The following is a 22,071-nucleotide window of genomic DNA, read 5'->3' as shown; positions in this document are numbered from 1 at the left end:
CTGCCCTCTCTCTACTCTAAGCAAATTGAAAATCAAAGAGGAGAGGATCCAGAAGAATAGCATCTGCGTACGGGGGTTTGATGGTGGAGGCCGAGATTCATTTGGAGACATAGTGTTGGAACTAACAATAGGGCCAGTTGAATTCACGATGGAGTTTCAAGTACTGGACATAACTGTTTCTTATAATTTGTTGTTGGGTCGACCATGGATCCATGCTGCTAAAGCAGTCCCGTCAACACTACACCAGGCTGTCAAGTTTGAATGGGATCATCAAAAAATAGTTGTGCATGGGGAAGAAAGTTTAAATGCTCACAGCAGTGCCATTGTACCGGTCGAGGGAACAAAAAATGACCAGGGACCATGGGTATACCAAGTGTCCGACACAGTGTCGGTAGAGAAAATTCCAGAGGGAAAGTACCTTCCGAATCCAAAGATAACCTCTGCATCAGTCATGGTAGCCTATGAAATGTTAAAAAATGGTTTTATACCCGGCAAAGGTCTGGGCTTCATCTTTGCAAGGAATTATACAACCAGTATCTCTCCCCGAGAACTGGGGAACATTTGGTTTGGGATTTATACCCACTATCACCGATGTGAAAAAGGCCAGAAAGCTGAAACACAAGGCATGGGTTCTTCCAAAACCAGTCCCACATCTGTCAAAGTCTTTTGTCAAGACTGGTGCTAAAAATCGCCCGATAACAACAATTCCTAAATCCCGGGTCAATCCTGAGGAGGAATTAATTGAAAGATTCAAGAAATTGTTTAATGATGTGAATATGTTGGAAAGCGGGGAAGGGTGTAGCAACGCAGAAGTTCAATTCGTTGGGCCAGAAACAAAGCTTAATAATTGGAAAGCCACTCCTCTCCCCATTCGAAAGGAGTCTTGGTAGTTTATTTTGATTTTCTTTCAGTTTGTTTGGGTTACCTCAGGGTTGTAATCCCAATGCTTATCTTACAGTTTGTTTGAAGTGTGCAAACCTTGTTATCTTTCATCATCCAATAAAATACAGTTCCCTTTTTCATTATCATTCCTGATAGTTTTCTTTTTCCCTTTCTTCTTTTTCTGTACAGTTCTTTTTACGCTGGCTCTAGTGATATGGCATGCATGAGGAATCCTCAGCCCAGTCTTAAAAATCAATCTGGTTCCGAAATATTAATTCAAGAAATATATTGTGATTATGAATCAGAATATGATGAAGATGAGGTTTTTGAAGAGATTAGTAAAGAGTTAATTCACTTTGAGGAAAAAACCAAACCTAACTTGAGTGATACCGAGGACATCAATATAGGGGACACGAGTAATATCCGGAAAACTAAAATAAGTGTCTATCTCGAACCAAAGATCCGAGAAGAGTTAATTAAAGCACTCATAGAATTCAAAGATGTTTTTGCATGGTCATATGACGACATGCCGGGCCTGAGCACTGATTTAGTGGTTCACAAATTGCCCACCGATCCAACGGTGCCTCCTGTCAAGCAGAGACTGAGAAAATTCAAGCCTGATATGAGCGTGAGAATTAAGGAAGAAATCACCAAACAGTTGGAAGCAAAGGTCATTCGAGTCACTCGATATCCTGTTTGGTTAGCTAATATCGTTCCTGTGCCAAAGAAAGACGGCAAAATTAGAGTATGTGTCAACTACCGCAATCTCAACAAAGCAAGTCCGAAGGATAATTTCCCATTACCCAATATCCATATTTTGATCGATAATTGTGCCAGCCATGAGATAGATCATTTGTGGATTGTTATGTCGGGTATCATCAAATTCTGATGGATGAGGAAGATGCAGAAAAGATAGCATTCATCACACCATGGGGAACTTATTGCTACCGGGTAATGCCATTTGGTTTGAAGAATGCCGGAGCAACCTACATGAGAGCGATGACCACAGTGTTTCATGATATGATACACAAGGAGATTGAGGTATACGTGGACGATGTGATCATAAAATCAAAGCATCAGGCCGACCACGTTGGGGATTTGAGAAAATTCTTCTTAAGACTTCGCAGGTACAACCTCAAGCTTAACCCTGCCAAATGCGCATTTGGAGTTCCATCTGAAAAGTTGCTGGGATTCATAGTCAGTCGACGAGGCATAGAGCTAGACCCATCAAAAATCAAAGCCATCTAAGAATTGCCACCTCCAAGGAACAAAACTGAAGTAATGAGTTTGTTGGGAAGGTTGAATTACATCAGCAGGTTTATTGCTCAGCTCACAACAACATGTGAGCCTATTTTCAAATTGTTGAAAAAGGATGTTGCGGTCAAATGGACCGATGAGTGTCAAGAAGCGTTCGATAAGATAAAAGGGTACTTGTCGAACCCACCCGTGTTAGTCCCGCCAAAGCCAGGAAGACCTCTGATTCTTTACTTGACAGTCTTGGAAAATTCATTTGGTTGTGTATTGGGGCAACATGACCTCACCGGTAGAAAAGAACAGGCCATCTACTACCTTAGCAAGAAATTCACAGCTTATGAGGTTAAGTATACTCATCTGGAAAAGACATGTTGCGCCCTAACATGGGTAGCTCAGAAGTTGACACTATTTGTCGTCCTACACTACTTACCTCATTTCGCGTTTGGATCCATTGAAATATATTTTTCAAAAGCCTATGCCAACGGGAAGACTTGCAAAGTGGCAAATATTGCTCACAGAATTTGACATCATCTATGTGACTCGGACTGCAATGAAAGCCCAAGCACTGGCCGATCATTTAGCTGAAAACCCAGTCGACGAGGAGTACGAGCCATTGAAAACCTATTTTCCCGATGAAGAAATAATGCATATCGATGAGATGGAGCAAATTGAAAAACCTGATTGGAAACTTTTCTTTGATGGGGCTTCTAACATGAAAGGAGTCGGGATAGGAGCTGTAATCATCTCTGAAATAGGGCATCACTATCCTGTTACGGCTCAACTGCGATTTTATTGCACCAATAATATGGCTGAATATGAAGCTTGTATTTTGGGTTTAAGGCTAGCCGCAGACATGGGTATCCAGGAAATCTTAGTCATGGGAGATTCGGATCTTCTGGTACATCAAATTCAAGGAGAATGGGAAACCCGAGACTTGAAGCTCATACCATACCGAAAATGTCTACATGATCTTTGTCAGCGGTTTCAATCAGTGGAATTCCGGCATATTCCAAGGATCCATAATGAGGTTGCCGATGCATTGGCTACCCTGACATCAATGTTGCACCATCCAGACAAAGCCTATATAGACCCGATACATATTCAAGTCCACGATCAGCACGCTTATTGCAATATGGTTGAAGAGGAATTTGACGGTGAACCGTGGTTCCACGACATCAAGGAATATATCAGGATGGGGATATATCCAGCACAAGCCACAGGGGATCAAAAGAGAACCATTAGGCGATTGGCAAATGGATTCTTCTTAAGCGGAGGAGTTTTGTATAGAAGAACACCAGACCTTGGATTGTTAAGATGCATAGATGCCCGACAAGCCATGGCTGTCATGTCTGAAGTACATTCGGGAGTTTGCGGACCCCACATGAGCGGATATGTGTTAGCAAAGAAAATCCTCCGAGCTGGTTATTATTGGCTTACCATGGAGCGAGATTGTATCAGTTTTGTGCGCAAGTGTCATCAATGCCAGATACATAGAGATTTGATTCATTCTCCACCATCCGAGTTGCACACAATGTCAGCACCATGGCCCTTCGTCGCCTGGGGCATGGATGTGATTGGACCAATTGAGCCAGCAGCATCCAATGGGCACAGGTTCATTCTGGTAGCCATTGATTATTTTACCAAATGGGTTGAGGCCAAAACATTCAAATCAGTGACCAAGAAAGCTGTGGTCGATTTTGTCCACTCGAATATCATATGTCGATTCGGAATCCCAAAGGTAATCATAACAGATAACGGTGCTAATCTTAACAGTAACTTAATGAAGGAAGTATGTCAATAGTTTAAGATTACACACCGTAACTCTACCCCATATCGGCCCAAGGCGAATGGAGCAGTCGAGGCAGCCAACAAAAACATAAAGAAGATACTTCGGAAAATGGTAGAAGGTTCAAGACAATGGCACGAAAAACTACCATTTACGTTATTGGGATATCGCACTACTGTTCGCACTTCAGTAGGAGCAACTCCTTATTTGTTGGTATATGGCACTGAAGCAGTAATTCCTGCAGAAGTTGAGATTCCTTCCCTTCGGATCATCGCCGAAGCAAAGATTGATGATGATGAATGGGTCAAAACCCGTCTGGAACAGTTAAACTTGATTGATGAGAAACGATTGGCCGCAGTATGTCATGGCCAATTGTATCAAAGAAGAATAGCAAGAGCATACAACAAAAAGGTGCGTCCCCGGAAGTTTGAAGTGGGTCAACATGTGCTGAAACGTATTCTTCCACATCAGGTTGAGGCAAAAGGCAAATTTGCCCCGAATTGGCAAGGACCATTCATTGTGACCAGAGTATTATCGAATGGTGCACTATGCTTAACAGATATTGAAGGCAAATGCATAGACATGGCTATCAATTCTGACGCGGTAAAGAGATATTATGCATAACTTTTTGAATGTTTGTATTTGGCATTATTTCGAAGATTGGAATGACAAAGGCAATTTATTCTGCTATCCAAACACTATACCCTTTGCTTCCCCTTTGAGCCATATTTGTTTATTTCCTACCCTCTCTTGGAATCGATGAAAATCAAATATATATATATAAAAAATAATAATAATAATAGAAAATCATTATTGTCGTGAGTGAACTACGTTTGACCTGATTCCTCAAAGAAGGATACGTAGGCGCCTCATGGCTCGGTCATAGGGTGCACGATATGCATAATGTGCACAAAAAGAAACATCAAGAGACCCCATTCAAGAAACTGGGGCGGGAATTGTATTGGAAATAAGAAAAAGATTCCAAGAGTTGTAATATCAAAGTTGTTTAACATTTTTGATACCTTTCCATTTTCAACCACATACCAAAAAGACCTTTCGATCAATCTTAGAAAAGTGTTGAGTCAAGCAAATGAAGATGGTTCATAACACTCTGGTCCAAACAAGAAAAGAAAGTAAAAATGAGAGAGTCTTATAGGTGAAAACCCACACGGGCACCGTAAGACGCGAAAGTTGAGAGAAAGTAAAATGAGAGAGTCTTATTGGTGAAAACCTTCGCAGGCACCATAAGGCGAAAAGGAACTAAGAAATGAACAAATGAGGAAGGTTTGTCGGTGAAAACTCTTTGAGATATTGTAAGTCAAACAGGTCTGTAAAATGAAAAGATGAAGTTGGGTTATGGAAATTTTGGGAAAACAAAATGATACAATTGAAAGGAGATTGATTAAAAGACTGGGTTGATTAATCCAAACTGCATACCATGATCATTGGCACCAGTGACTCCAATCAGATAAGTCCTTTATTCTTTTTCCAACAATCATCCAAATTTGGATTTTTCTTTTCATTCTAGATTGTCGAAATCATCATGTTTTCGTCACTAATAATCTTACTCTTCTAAAGCTTTTGAGATGAGTTTTTGTTCCAGACAAATAAGATAGAATGTCAAGGTATACTACCAAGATTCAAGCTTGCATAGGACAAAAATACGGCCATGATGGGCAAGAAATAATAAAAAAAAATAATAAGATATGGGTGTAAGAAAAGTGGAATCAAAAGCGGATCAGCAATGTCAGGAGAACATATGATTACGGTTAAAAGGGTTTGAAAGAAAACATACAGAGGGGAATCCTATAGTTAAGGATCAATTACAAGGACACACAGTCTTTTCAACCATTTGAAGGGAACAAAACAAGACAGAGAAGCCCCACCGTCGGCAAGAATGCCCCAGTTAACCATCCTGTTTTAAAACTAACAAAGTTTTCTTTGATTTAAAAATAGGGGCAAAAACAACATTTGTGTCAGGAAAAACCCGATGAAGAAGTTAAGAAGAAATCAGGCGTCCACCTGGAGAATGAGGATGAAGAATTTAAGAAGAAATCAGGCGTCCACCTGGAGAATGAGGATGAAAGAATTTAAGAAGAAATCAGGCGTCCACCTAGAGAATGAGGATGAAGAATTTAAGAAGAAATCAGGCGTCCACCTGGAGAATGAGGATGAAGAATTAAGAAGAAATCAGGCGTCCACCTGGAGAATGAGGATGAAAATTTAAGAAGAAATCAGGCGTCCACCTGGAGAATGAGGATGATGAATTAAGAAGAAATCAGGCGTCCACCTGGAGAATGAGGATGAAAATTTAAGAAGAAATCAGGCGTCCACCTGGAGAATGAGGATGAAAAATTTAAGGAGAAGTCAGGCATCCACCTGGAGAATGAGGATGAAAAATTGAAGAAGAAGTCAGGCGTCCACCTGGAGAATGAGGATGAAAAATTTAAGAAGAAATCAGGCGTCCACCTGGAGAATGAGGATGAAGAATTTAAGAAGAAATCAGGCGTCCACCTGGAGAATGAGGATGAAGAATTTAAGAAGAAATCAGGCGTCCACCTGGAGAATGAGGATGAAGAATTTAAGAAGAAATCAGGCGTCCACCTGGAGAATGAGGATGAAAAATTGAAGAAGAAATCAGGCGTCCACCTGGAGAATGAGGATGAAGAATTTAAGAAGAAGTCAGGCGTCCACCTGGAGAATGAGGATGAAGAATTAAAGAAGAAGTCAGGCGTCCACCTGGAGAATGAGGATGAAGAATTAAAGAAGAAATCAGGCGTCCACCTGGAGAATGAGGATGAAAAAATTTAAGAATAAGTCAGGCGTCCACCTGGAGAATGAGGATGAAAATAAGAAGTCAGGCGTCCACCTGGAGAATGTGGATGAAGAAATTAAGAAGAAACCAGGCGTCCACCTGGAGAATGAGGATAAAGAAAAAGAAGAAGTCAGGCGTCCACCTGGAGAATGAGGATGAAGTTAAGAAGAAATCAGGCGTCCACCTGGAGAATGAGGATGAAAAATTAAGAAGAAATCAGGCGTCCACCTGGAGAATGAGAATGAAAAAAATTAAGAAGAAATCAGGCGTCCACCTGGAGAATGAGGATGAAGAATTAAAGAAGAAATCAGGCGTCCACCTGGAGAATGAGGATGAAATATTTAAGAAGAAGTCAGGCGTCCACCTGGAGAATGAGGATGAAAAGAAGAAGTCAGGCGTCCACCTGGAAAATGAGGATGAATAAAGTTAAGAAGAAGTCAGGCGTCCACCTGGAGAATGAGGATGAAGAATTGAAGCAACAGAAGTCAGGCGCCCACCTGGAGAACAAGGGAATATAATTGAAGCATTGAAATCAAAAGCCCGCTCATATGAGAAAGGAGCACACTTAGAGTCAATAAAGCAGAGGAGTCCAACAAAGTCCCCAGAAGGAAACGACAAGAATCCCAAACAGATAAAGAAAATCCGAGACACAATGAAAAGGAATACGGAATAAGCCAAATGCCCAAGAGTCACCAAGTTATCAAGACAACAAGGAACGCAAGGGCATGATCTAGATAAGATTTTATAATTCATGTACCATAGTCTAGTTTAGCTTTTTGTATTACCTTTGAAGCAAGGTGTAATAAGGAGGTCAGCAAGCAGTAAAAGCAGCACGAAACAGCAGTAACATCACAGTCCCATGGTAGTCCCACCTACCCAAAACTTCCCGAACTACATTGACCTGATTCCTTTATAGCCAAGGATATGTAGGAAACCTTTGAAGCAGAGGTTCGGTCAAATCTTTCAAAAAATGCTTCCCACGGAGTATTTGAACGGGCAAAAATCACTCGTATCCGCTCACTTTATCTTTGCACGAAAAACTCTTCGAGTTTCCGCACAAAGAGGGGCAGCTGTGAGCACGTTATTTTTGCCTCACGAAAACTACTCCAAAATAAATCAAAAATAAAGTTAATTTCTTTTAGTGTGCAATTTTGGAAATTGTGTTACGTTTATTAATTGTTTGTGTTTTGTCCGTAAATGTTTGTTTTGTTATAATTAAACAAAATTAAAATAAAAAATACATGTTTCATGCATATCTAGGATTTAATTATGCATTTAATAATTGATTCAAAAATAATAATCACAAAAATATGCATTTGTTCTAGTTTTAATGTTTCATTATGTGATTAACGCTTTGTCTATGTGTTAAATAATTGTTAAAAGGTAATTAATATTTTTGTAAGGTTGAAATTGTTTTATAATTTTTATTAGGATTTTTTATAATTAGGGATAAATTTAGGAAATGAAAAATAGGTTGAAAAAATAAAAAATCGGACCTGGATTAAAATCCAGGCCCAAACCAAGTTACCCCCCCCCCCACAGCCCAATCCAAACAACCCAGGTCCGGTCCAATTTAAACGAACCAAAACGACAGCGTTTGGTCGTATTTCATCAATGGTCGTTGGATCAAATCCATCCAACGGCTGAGATCTCATCACCCTAACCCGTGATCCTTACCCGACCCACTGCCCCGACTCAGCCCGACCCTGGCATTAAACCAAATGACATCGTTTGGTTTAATGAACGGATCCTGGCCATTCATTCTGCCTGATCTAACGGTCAGCATCAATTCACCCCGTCCCTATATAAGTCCAAACCCCTACCCCGACCCCCTAACTAAACACCCCCCTTCTCTACTGTTCATCATCATCTTCAGACGATGCCCCTAACCCTACCCGCCCTAATTCCCCATCGCCTGAAACCCGGTGGCAACAACGCCGCCGGTCACCACCTTAACACCCCAGAACCCCCTCAACATCCTCTATCCAAATATGTTAGCCACTTGGCTCGAATCTTCCTGAAGGTTCTCGAATCTTCATTTGAAGATTCGAGCCAAACTCAGATCTAAACCAAACAGCCCCTAATTAACACCATAGCATCCCCTATCCATCCTCATCACGGATCTGTTAGTAGCATGGTTCGAATCTTCATGGAACTGCTCGAATCTTCATTTGAAGATTCGAGTGAAACCTAACCCTACTCAGATTCCTTCCAAATTAACACCAAATGACCCCTAGGCTTCCCTCACCCTTGTGTCATCTTTGGTTCCCTTCGAATCTGCCCAGAAGTGTTCGGATTTAAGATCCAAAATCTGAAACCCTAAAAAAAATTCCAATCTTGGAATTATTTCAATTCAAGCGAGGGATTGAGGTTTAATCGACCTTAGTCGAAGTATTTTCAACTGAAAATACTTCGACTAAGGTCTGTTTGATTTCAAAAGTCCAAATCCAAGTTGAGTTTGAGTCCGGTTGAATTTGAAGAAGTAAAGGTATTTTCCCTATTTTTCTTTTTTTTTTCCTACGTATGTATAGTTGTTTGTTTTAATAACCTGTGTAATTTTTTCATATTTTTGTTTATTTCTGTGATTCTGTCTCCTACCCGTCTACTTGATCAAAATGTGAATTGTTTCTGTTGGTTATGATTATTTACAATGTGTGTAATCGACTCGATTAAGCTCGTCGATTAGTTGTGTTATAAATCATGTTTCTGAAAATGTTGATTGAAACAACCTGTTTTGGATGGATTATTTTGTTGTAATCAGTTGTTTCATATTTGATAGTCAGTTGATTAATACTCGTTTGTGAATCAATAAGTTTGTCAAAATAAATGTTGTACATATATTGTTTCCTGAACATTAAGTTTCAGGGCATTGTCAGTATATTGACAATGCTCCTGTGTTTGTTTGATTTTAGTTCAAAGTTGAAGTTCAGTTTGAATTATTGTACTGAATTCAGTGTAATGTTATTGTGATGTTAGGTTAAAATTCAATTTCACAAGTGTTGATTAGATACCATTGTGTTAGAAAGGTACATTCTCAGTTAAGATTCAGTCCAGAACATAAGAGAATTGGTATTAGCTGTTTAAATCAGGTTGATAATTAGGTTTGAACAGATTTTTTTTTAATCTGGTTGGTAATAGATTCTGATTTTTTGTTTAAAAACTGTAATAACAGTAGGATTCAGGGGCATTTCTAGGAATGAAACAGATAAAACAATGAGAGTAATATGTTAATAGTAGTCTGCTGAAAGTGAAATGTTAGTGGCTGTTAATTTAATGGGATAATGGGAAACAAAGGGTAATGGAATGCTGGAAATCAGGAAAAGGGTCACTTAATGGGATTTAAAGTTTTTAAAAGCAGATTTTGGATATGATTTTCTGTTTTTAAAAAAAAGAAGGGGTCCAGGCAGCACTTAAAAAAGAAAGGGGCAGACCTGTATAAATACAGGGACAGACATTAGAAGAAAGGATCTAATTTGGAAGGCATTAGAGAGAAATCTGAAAATAGAGAGAGATACATTGAGAAAAATCAGAAATAGAAATCTGAAAAAAGAGGAAGAGAACGGAAAAGAAACAGAAAAATGAGAATACACACCTATACGCACAATCTGAAACAGATATAGAAACAGAAAAGAAAATCAGAAACATACTTTTCTTTGGATCTGTCTGGGTCTGTTTGTTTAATATTATTTGGATTAAATCTGAAAGTTTTTCCCAAAAATCATGTTACTGTGCATCTGGGCTTCTCGAATCCTATTGTTGTTCAAATCTGTTGAACGCTGGTATATTCTGCTGACTTTGTTGTTGCTATTACTGCTGAAATTTACTCTTTCTACCTCCATTTCCAGGTACATACCTTTTAAACTCATGTTGTGAAAAGCTTCAACATGGCAAATAAATGAAGTTTGGAGTTATAATTCTACTTTCTACTCATCTAAGTCCTTTAGTTTAAATTTCAGTTTTATTTCGTGTTGGTTAACTAGTAGTGAATTCAACACGATGGCTATAAGTTAATTGTCTTATTTTGAAATTCGTATAAAAGTTTGTAATAATGTTATCCATTTCGAAATCTCATTAGTATAGTTATATTTGAATTGTCAAAATAGGGAATATGGCATAAAAATGGGCCATTGATTACACCCCGTAATATCTTTAGCTAAATGTAAAGTAGAATGGAAGTATCAAGAAGTTACATTATTAGTATATCTTGTAAAAATATGATTTTGTTTAGATTGATATAAGTTATATGTTCATACATGGCATGATGACGGGTATATATATAATCATATGAGTAAGGTGAGTTGGTATAGCTCGTTACGATGTTAGAATATTATGAATGGTTTAGGCGCACAACTATGTTGCATGTAATGCAATTTTATTGAATCGATTCGAATAATAACCCCTTTCTCATCAATTTGATTATTTATCGTCATAAACGAATTAACTAAGCAATTATAATTTTGGATTAAAAACAAGCATATGAGAATGAGATGGGATGTATAAGCACGAATTGCAACATTTTATGTCAAGGGTATGTAGAAATAGAGTTCGCATTAAATAAAAATAATGAAAATTCTTCAAAAAACATCTCTTCCTTTCATAAATCAATTTTTTTTAGTTTCACATGCAATTCACTTTTCGGGTATACATATATTGGATTTACGAGAGAAATGGTAGTATTAATCATACTTTGTTTATTTTTACTCCTAAAATTTGAATGGCTTGGAGGAATATAGTTAATACGCGAAAAATATAATCAGCGGTCAACATTTAATAAATTGTGAATTCTTTTCAAAGAATTTAAGGGTATCTCAAAAATGGGAATTTCTCATGATTTTCACATAAAAAAATGTATGTATATAATAAACTATTTGTAGAAAATCTATAATACCATTAAGAATATTTTGCGCGATTAGGGATGCGTTCGCATAACCTGGTTATATTTTTAAAAGCAAATTCGGATTATGCGTTCGCGCAACTTCGAGTGAATATTTAATAAAAGGGATTTCTCCAAGGATGTAAAATAGTTTCATATAACCCGGGATGTGCAGTTCACTGTTTAAATATAAGGGTGATGACGTTCTTAATTTTATTTTAAATCTCGAACATATGAATTTGTAATAAAAACTATAATATGGTAAATCTTATTGTGTACACGTATGCGTGACACAATTTTTATATCTATAAAATGTATAAGACGAATATACGTACGCGTTATTCGTTTCAAGAAAATCTTTAATTTGTAAATAATCTAAACGATAGCGGTAATAAAATCATGTAATAAAAAACGTATTTAGTAAAATCAAGATAACTAAGCCAAAAAAAAACAGTTAAGCGACCGTGCTAGAACCACGGAATTCGGAAATGCCTAACACTTTCTTCCAGATAAACAGAATTCCTTACTCAAGATTTCTGGTTCGCAGAATAACAAACAGAGTCATATTCTCCTCGATTCAGGGATTAAAACCGGTGACTTGGGACGCCTTAAAATTCCCAGGTGGCGACTCTGAAACAAATAAACAAATCCCGTTTCGACTGTCCTTTAATTGGAGAAAACTCCTACGCACCCCCTCGCGGGCGCGGAAAAAGGAGGTGCGACAGTAGGCAACCTACATAGGGTTTGATCGAATTATTTTTTTTAATTATTAAAAGAAAAAGAAAAAAAGAAAAGAAAAAAAGAAAGAAAAAAGAAAGAGAAAAAGAAAAGAAAAAAGAGAGATGAAATTATGGGATGTGAGAAATGAGAGGAAATAAAAGAGTGAAAATTAGAGGGAAAAGGAAGGAAAATGAGCAAGCAAGTGCTAGAAAAGCAAAGAAAAGAGAGGATTGAAATGAACAAATTGGGATGATGTCAACTGACCTTCGTACCCTCGAAGTCATTTTAGAACCGATAACTGTGGCTAGGTGCATTGCATATAAAGTTAGATTTATCTTATGTTAAATGCCCTAACGCTAACGTGATGACTTCATCTTCATAGCATAAAGGTGGTTGCCTTGTGGTTCTTAAAGTTATAACTCTTCTCTACAACATAAGGTCGAAAGGCAATGACAGACGGCAACGGAATTGAGTTGGTTGGTACTGGTGCCCGAAAGCAATTGGTTGAACAGGGCAATGGGTTGGTTGAAAAGGTAAGGATGTTAAGACAATACATTGCGGACATGTATCAAGATTGGATGACTGGGAAGGCACCACCCCCACCACCATCTAGCTTCTTAGATGCTACCCTTACCAAAAACTCCGGCCATAGTGGCAGATGATCCCCTATACTCTCCAGATCCACCCGCTTATTACAGCTTTCCTAACCACCCTAGTAGCTCAATCATTCATCCTCTAATTACCTCCCCCCAAAATGGCCCTCATGTCATATCCACTATCCCTATGATCACAACTTCTCAACAATCTTCCCTTCATAGATCCGACAATAAACATCCACTCAAAGCTCATGATGCCTAATATTACCCCTCAGAGGTTACCCACAGGTTCCTGACTCATACAATTAGAGCCTTCGGAACAAGCCTCATGTTAAAAATGAAAAGTTCACAGGAAAGAAGGGCGAGATGAGATATCCAGAAAGCTGAAAGGGTCTAAAACGCCAAAGCTTAATTTATATGATGGACGTGGAGATCCAATAGACCATCTGAGAGGTTACTGCAGTAAAATGAGAAGTGTTGGTGGGAAAGATAATTTGTTAATGGCATATTTCAGTGAGAGCTTGACTGGGGAAGCCTTGCAGTGGTATGCTCGTCAAGATGTCAATAAGTGGCCTACATGGCACGACATGGCTCAAGATTTTGTTCAACACTTTCAATACAATATAGGCATTACTCCAGACCGCTCCTCCGTATCTAATATGAAAAAGAAGTCGGAGGAAGGTTTTAGGGAGTTTTGGTTCAAATGGAACGAACAAGTTACTCGGGATAGTCCTCCCATTAATAGAAAAGATGGTGCTGAGCCCCATCAACGACAAGATCCAGTGGGCATCCCCGCTCAACGCTTTCAGCCTCAATATCGACCCCATGGATATCCTCGTACTCCAAATATTTCTCCCCAATGCTACTTCTCTCCACAAAATTCTAAATGTCATACCTCACCTTCCTAGTACCCTATCCACAATACATTGCCATATCCTCCACACTCACGAGACCTGTGATGGCCTGCACCATTTCCCCAAATATCTTACCCGCCTCCTCAAGCATATCAACCACCTACCCGCAAAAGGTTTCAACCGAGGCCAGAGTACAAAATGAGAAGGCAGCAGCAAAGGAAAAAGTCCTTCACTCTTATTGGAGAATCATATGCCAGTCTGTTCCAAAGGCCGAGACAATTGGACATGTTGAAGCCGATTCAGATAAAAATGTCAAACCCTCTTCCAAAGAATTTTGATTTTCCTCAAAGGTGCGCATATTGCTCTAATGCCCTGGGGCATGATATAGAAAAATGTTGGCATCTGAAAGGAGCAGTCCAGAAGTTTATTGATGTAGGTGACATTACCGTGCAAAATCCAAATACAGCAGATACTAGCCAAAGTCCATTGTCTGTTCATAATGAGACGCATATGGTGGACATGATTTGTGTGGAAAAGGAATATGAGAACTCTTCTGAGATCCTCGGAGGGCCACTTGCCGCAAAGCTTTCAGTGATATCACTCTTGGTTCCGGAAGTTGATCCTAAGAACGAGCCGGCCAAAGAGACCCAAAAACAATTTGCTAATGACAATGCGATGAAGACTTGTGAAGGTTATAGTAATATTGATGCAGAACCCAGTAGCTAGGACATCGAGCTTGGTGATTGGAAAGATGTTTCTTTCTTGGTTAATCACTGAGGAGTCTTGGTGGTTCATTTTGATGTCATTTCTATTGTCCGGATTATTTCGGGGTTGTAATCCAGATATTGTCTTATGACTCAAACCCTTCTATCCTTTTACTTTGCCTAGTTCCTTTAGTCTTAGTAACTCATTTAGTGTTTGTCTAGGTTTGTTTCAGGGTTGTATCCCAGTTTATCTTGCTTGTCTTGTTGTTCAAACCCTTTCACCGTCTGTCTAATGCAATTTTCTATTTTCTGTTATTTTCTAGTCATTTTAGTTATTTTCTGTTATTTCCTTTTATTTCCTTTTAAGTGTAATTTCCGGACCTAGACCATAATTCCTAGAACCATACCCTTAACCTAAAACAAAACCCTACAAATACCTAGACTCTAGACCTATAGACCTACGCCTAAAATCTGAAAAATCATCTAACAAAAGAACATCGATAGCAGCCATTCTTTTTTGTTGACTTTCAGCAACGCAACCATTTTCTAAAAAGAAAAAGCTGAACCAAAAATCGTAAAGAGAGAACGGCTTAAAACAGAAAACAAAAAAAGAGTCCAAAGAGAGGGGAAAACGAGAATGAGAGGGGACGACGATTCAGTCCAACAAACATAGGGGAAAACTCGAGCTTAGGTAGAAAATTGACTGAGATTTGGGAAATTCTTTTGGTCTTTTGATTACTTCTTTAAGATTTGTTTCTGCTCATCCTCACAATTTCAAAATACATACGAAGAAGAAAAAGTAAAAATGCTTCTATTAGTTGGTGATTGAATTTCAAAAATACCAAAATATATACACATATTACTGTTAGTTTCTTCCTTTTGATGTGAGTATTCAATTATGGAGTTTGATTGAGACTTGAGACGCCGTTGAGTCGAAGTTACCGTTCGTGTTTCCATCATGGTTCACGGATCGTCTTTGGTGTTGCTCTTCTCGATTGATTTTTCAGAGCCGGGGTTCTGTATCTACGGATTCTTCTACACTAATTTAAGAGATTTTACTCCAGAGGTCCATTCTTCTCTATTCTCTATTCGTTTACCCTTTTTTAACTTTATGTGTGTGATTTCTTGTTGATACTGCTTGTTAATTAGTTTTTGTGAGTGCTATGTTTGGTTGTTGATTTCTGCCATCCAAAGCACTTTTCCAAACAAAGTTACTTTGATGGAATCTTCTATTTAAGGTCCATATCTTCATCCTTTCCCATGTGTTGTTTAAGCCTGAAATGAGTACGAGTGATTAGAAAGTTAGTATAACAGGCTATTTGAAAGCTTTTTCCTACTTTCCTATTGACTTGAGATTAAATTTTTCAAAAGAACTTTATTAAATTGTTTGGTCAATTGCTTGATGTTTTGCTGATTGTATGGACTAGTTACGTCATTTTTGCTTCAATAGTTTCTGCTAGTATTAAGCTAATATTCATATTATAAGTGCAAAACTTTTCTATCATTTTTTTACTTCTTTTTTTTCCTCGTTTGGTTCCTATTTTTGGAAGTCATTGTTTGTTACTTTAGGAATATTGAGTGATTATCTTTTAGAAGTAGAATATTCTCGATTTGTGGGAGTGGGGAATGACCAAAGCCCATTAGTAATTAATGGTTCTCATGTTTTAGGATTGAGCTTGGTCAAATACATGAAATAAAAGTTAAAAAAGTATATGAGCATGAAATCTCTTTTAGCAAAAGTGTTCCATAATAGCAGGCCTTTCACGCGCAATTTCAAAGTAGTTTAGAAAATGATTCATAAACCTCGTAGTTTGCTTTAGGTGCGATTAATGGATCATCACAACTATGGGTACGGTTCCCGTGGAATGGTCGTGATACATAATTTCCAAATCCGGGTGTACATTTCATGTGACCCGGCTCCAATTTCCAACAATGTTAAATAAACATGTCGTGAACCGCGTGTGCATTTCATGTAGCATGGTTTACGATGTGTTTTCAAAAACAAACAAGTGTATGACGATCATGAATTATTTCAGAATATTAAAAGCGGCTAAAAAGTTAAAAATGCACATAGGTTTTAAAATGTCTTAAAATCAGATAATTTGGCCAATAATAACAGTTGAGCAACCGTGCTAAAACCACGGAACCCGGGAATGCCTAACACTTTCTTCCGGGTTAACAGAATTCCTTACCCGGATTTCTGTGTTTGCGGACTGTAAAATAGCGACAATCTTTCCTCGATTCGGGATTTAAAACCAGTGACTTGGGACACCATAAATTATCCCAAGTGGCGACTCTGAATTTTAAATAAAATAATCCTGTTTCGATTGTCACTTAAATTGGAAAAAACTCCCTTATACCCTTCCAGGGTGGTAAAAAAGGAGGTGTGACAATATATTTATTGTGATGTAATTTATAAATATTTCTTAAAACTTTTCATAATTTATCTTTTAAGATATTATTTCAAGGTTGGACTTAGAACTTTTGAATGTTGCAATAAATTTTATAGCTATTAATACTGGTAAATTAAATAATGCTAACAAAAGTCAAAACCAAAATCAAATCAATATTAATGCTAACAAAAGACATTCAATTAAATACCACAAACGGGAGTGTATTGAATACCTGTTTTTTGTTTTGCAATAATTTAGATAAAAATGCATAACATATTTTTATTTTTTCTTTAGCGTTTAGTCATGTAATTAATACTCCCTTATTAGTTTACTTATTTTAGCATGACTTAGTACTTTGAGATTATGTTTATTTTTATTATGGCTTTTTAATTAGCAATATTTATATTACATAATTTTATTGTCTTTATTGTTTAATATTTTAGGATAATGTCATGATACATCTCATATTTTGTATTATTTTCTTGGAAAATACTTTATATAGTTGTATCTTACTAGGATTAAAGAAATGTTTTGAGCACAATTTATATGTTTGGTTCTACGAAGATTTTACCGGAAAAAACCCAAAAAAATTCGAATAACCCGAAAATCCGAGAAAACTCGACATTGATAAACTCGAGTTTTATTGGTTTGGTTTAGTCTTTGGATTTAATAATCCGACACAATTGGTTTGATTTGGTAATTATAAAATCCAAACCAACTCGACCTATGTACACCCCTACTTCCAAGTGTTCTCATAGCCATCTTGCCTCCCCAATAATATCCTACTCCTTCTCCACTCGATTGGGGAGTATTTATATGTTAGGGCCAAAATCCCTCAGTCCAAATCCAGGTTGGAGTCTTTTAACCTATGACTTTTAATTACCGGGCTATAGACCTCGCGAGGCCAAACTTATAGCACGGTCAGCCTGGCTACAGAGCTGGCTATGCCTTCCTGTAGCCCGGTCAAGCTGACTATAGAGTTGGCTTTACTTGGTCTGTAACACGGTAAGGCAGGCTATAGAGATGGCTTTACTTGGTTTGTAGCATGGTTTGGGTACTTGATGCTTTGGTGCTCTTTTCTTGCATTTTTGTCCTCTTTTTGTGCAACTTTCATTCGACTCTTCCTTCTGATGCTCCTACACATAAAAGAACACAATTTAGCTCAAATGTCGCACAATTAATCACTAAACCAACAAAATATAGAGCAAGTGATGTACTAAAAGTATAGCATTTTGGCCGAACATCAGTAAGCCAATACATTATTTTTTAGAATCGCTTTCATTGTAGCCATTGAGCTTTCTGTATGGAGTAAAATTGATAAATGACAGGTGGATGCTCGACGAGTCGACACGTGTAAGCAAATATAGGTAGGATATAAGTCGGCAAGATGTTGGTACCGATTATGAACATGTGACCGGTGATGTATAAGTTCCGAAGGCATTGGAACTTTTTACGAGGATTCGAAAGGAAGATATCAGTTGGAAAAGAAAGCATTCAATGATCATCCTTTACGAAGAATCTTTGTATTAACGCCCAACCATTATGCAAACATCAAGAGGGGTTTTATTCATATTAAATAAGAGCTTGATTTGAGAAACTTGTCTCATATAAATAGGAGGATTTGTATCCATTGTTGGACACGAAACATTTTGTATGCAAAAAAGGTAAAACTAGCTCTTATTTTATTAAATAACATTCTTTTTTTTGTTCTTCATATTGCTCTCGGTATTGCTTTCGGAGAAGTTTATTCTACGGCCAAGCTTGTATTTTATTCAAGTTTGTTTAATCAATTTATTTCTATTTTTAGTTATTTTATATTCTTGGATCAAATTAATTCACATGTCTATAAATTACATTACAAATTCAATTATGTTATGAAAATAATTATATTGTGGATGTTCATTTAATACTCCGCTATAGATAACTTTCCCATTTAGTACTCCATTGAAGTTTATCTACAAGCAGCTGATGCAGGCAGGTTGCAAGCAACTGAATGAAATGATTTGCAGCAACTTCTTATTAAACAGGTAAGTTGCAAGCAGCTCATGCAGACAGCTGACAAGCGACTGAAGAAAAGCCTCGCAGCTGCTTCCTGAAAAGCCTCGCAGCTGCTTCCTGAAAAGCCTCGCAGTTGCTTCCTTTCTTGTATAAATAGAGGAGTTTTCAGTTCATTATGTACATCAGTTTGAAAGTTGAATAATATATCAACCTCTCTCTACTTCTCTTTGGTTTCTTTACTTTAAAGTCTTTATTTTATAACACGTTATCAGCACGAGACTCTGTCATCTCGAGCAAATACTTTGAAAGTATTAAAGGTACAAATTTTCTTTTTATAAATAATGTCAAATCTTTCTAAATGTGAATTTGTAGTATTGGATATATCGGGCAAAAACTATGTGTCTTGGATGCTTGATGCTGAAATTCATCTTGATATGATGGGTCTAGCAGACACCATTAAAGATAAGTTATGCGTTTTACTTGCTACGTATGCTACTACTATTAAAATAAAATAAAAAAGGTACTTAGGAACTTAGTAAGTGAGCCATAATCATTGGACGAGATTCTGGAGCATTTTATGAATTTTAAAACACTATAATTTGTATATATTTATGTTCATTTTTCACTTATTCGTTTTCGAATTAAGATTTTAATTTTACTCCAAAAGAGTAATATTGCATAGGAAATTATAAAGTGGATGACATTGTTAGACCCACTTATACTCCAACAGAGTTTGCAAGAAATATACAACCACCAGAAGTGGTTATGTTTTGTATATCTCATTGTAACTAAATTTTTGTTAACCACCAGAAGTGGTATATACCTATGGCCACCAGAAGTGATAATTTAGGCTTTCTATGGTTACAATTGAAGATAAGCTAGAGAAATATTCTCTATAGTACATGCATGCCTTGATTTGCTCCTGAAATAGCATTATCGTAAAAGAGCTTCTAAGACATCACACAATTTGTGTGATTAATGCGCGTTCAGATAATTATGTTTTGTTCCCTGAAGGATGAGAACTTTTGATAAATATTAATCCATTTCCTGAAGTGAATGTGACAATATTAATAAAGCTCGTAAATATGAGCGCGCTATTAATGTAAATATATTACGATTCACCTCCAGAAGAGGTAAGATGATTGAGGGAATATATACTCAATATTTTGTATTTTAAGTTTGCTCATGAAGAAGTAAAATAATTGAATTTTTCTTCTGAAGCAAGAAAATATTCCGAAAGTGTATCTTTCTGTGCTTAAATAAAATAATAAGCTATTCAAAGTTATTTTTGAAGCACATTTTCATTCCCTGGAGTGAATGAAGAAATACCACAACTCACCTCCTGAAGAGGTAGAATAACAAATGATATAAATATCATTTTTGTGGTATAAAGATCATTGTCGCACGTACATGTTGTACGTAAAAACATCTTGGATAATTTTATTAAGTATCATTCTAAGGTAAAAGCATTCTTGTAGAATGTTTTCTACTACAACCACGTTAATATATTATGGTTAGTTATTGAGTTCTCCGAAGGAAATAACAACTCGTGTATCTTTCCTTAAAGGATGCAATGACTATGTAGTTAAAATATTCAGATGTTAATGGCGTTTCTCCCTGAAGGAGACATTTTTCACAAAATTGGTGAACTGTCTGAGCAATATTTGGTAGTATAAAATTTATCAAAAGCTCCTGAAGAGCTAACTATTTGTCGAAAAGACATATGACACTAGTAGTGTCCGATAAATATTAGATTGTGGATAATGAATGAAGTCTCTTGAAGAGCTTATATACAAATATGTCATTCATATTATATGATGGTCAAAACATATGTTGTAGTAAACTTGAAGTTTACTAATACAAATGACAATCATACTGAGACTACAAATGATTAAAAGATTGAAAATCTTCATGTTTCCACAATCATAGGGGGTAAATATGTATGTGAGAAGTTACCCGCCTTATTCTTCAATTTGTACTATATCATGTATCACAGTAAACCAGAAGTTTACTAATGCAAAAGCAGCTATAGTAAATCAGAAATTTACTTATACAAAAGTAGCCACAGTAAATCAGAAGTTTACTAATGTAAAAAGTTTATGTCATAGTAAACCAGAAGTTTACTAAGGGATAGCACATGCCATGATAAACTTGAAGTTTTCATTTGCCATTTTTAAATGAGCTATTTGAGAATTCAGATAAGCATATACTGAAAAACTAGAAGATTCTTCAAGAATTCTCCTGTGTTGCTTGTTCTCATAATAAATTGATTCTACCAGCTAAAGTTGGGATTAAAACCCCTTATTCTGAAATATATAAAAGGTGAATATGGGCTCATTCACCTGTCATGTGAACCACTTATAGATGCATATATAAGATGGTTACATGTATGTTTATTGTCAACCTAAAGTTTGGCATTTGAGATTGTTTTTATCAATTAAGAGCATAACTTTCAGATTATGAAATCAAGACAGTTCATCTTTATAATACTAGTTTATATCCAAGCTGGTTTAGCAATGAATACCTCCTACTAATGGCTAAACTATTGCTTATGAGAACAAAGCTTCATGTGTTGGTCTAAGATATTCTAAATTGCATACAGCAGCACTTGTATGCATCAAACTAACAATATATGATAAGTCCTCCCCTCACAATTGGTTTAGGATCAGAAACCAAATATTTTTACTATCTTTTGATGTGTGGTATATGATTAATTTCTCTACCACAATGCACAAAGATATGTCTCCCAAAGAAGATTGGGAATATATGTTGTAAAAATAGTATATATGAACCCATAACTTTAAAAAATATAGTGGGTTCAATATTAAAAAATTTGAAAGTTAAACCCATAAAATTTAAATCCCAGATCTGCCTCTGTCAAAATATGCATATCTATACTATATTAAAAGCGCGAAGGCCCTTAGCGAAATGTCGTTCGTCTTTTTATCCTTTTAAAATAGAGTTCACACTGGACAAAATAGACATTTAATTATTCTTTTAATATTTAAGAGTTTAAAATCAACTAATTAAAATTTTATTATTAAATCTAATATAAACTCCTACTTAGGTTAGAAAAACACATCTATAAAAAGAACCCTAGCAATATGTTCGACAAAAAAGCCTCCACCAACCACCCTTTATTATTTCTTTTTCCATATTACTCCATTCCAGGTTCACATGTCAAAATCTCTGAAAG

At 36.7% G+C, this 22,071-nt stretch overlaps 1 long non-coding RNA gene across 1 annotated transcript; it reads left to right on the top strand.

The window, feature by feature from the left end:
• The first annotated feature begins 14,910 nt into the window (after positions 1–14,910).
• LOC107812123 (uncharacterized) lies at positions 14,911–18,591 on the top strand. The gene is made up of 2 exons (XR_001654077.2): positions 14,911–15,550; positions 18,206–18,591. It is a non-coding gene; the product is annotated as an uncharacterized LOC107812123 (long non-coding RNA).
• The last annotated feature ends 3,480 nt before the right edge of the window (positions 18,592–22,071 follow it).

Source organism: Nicotiana tabacum, chromosome 18, assembly GCF_000715075.1.
Source record: "Nicotiana tabacum cultivar K326 chromosome 18, ASM71507v2, whole genome shotgun sequence".
Lineage (NCBI taxonomy): Eukaryota > Viridiplantae > Streptophyta > Magnoliopsida > Solanales > Solanaceae > Nicotiana > Nicotiana tabacum.
The sequence above is the reverse complement of the archived record's forward strand: the minus strand, read 5'-3'. Positions and strand labels throughout refer to the sequence as shown.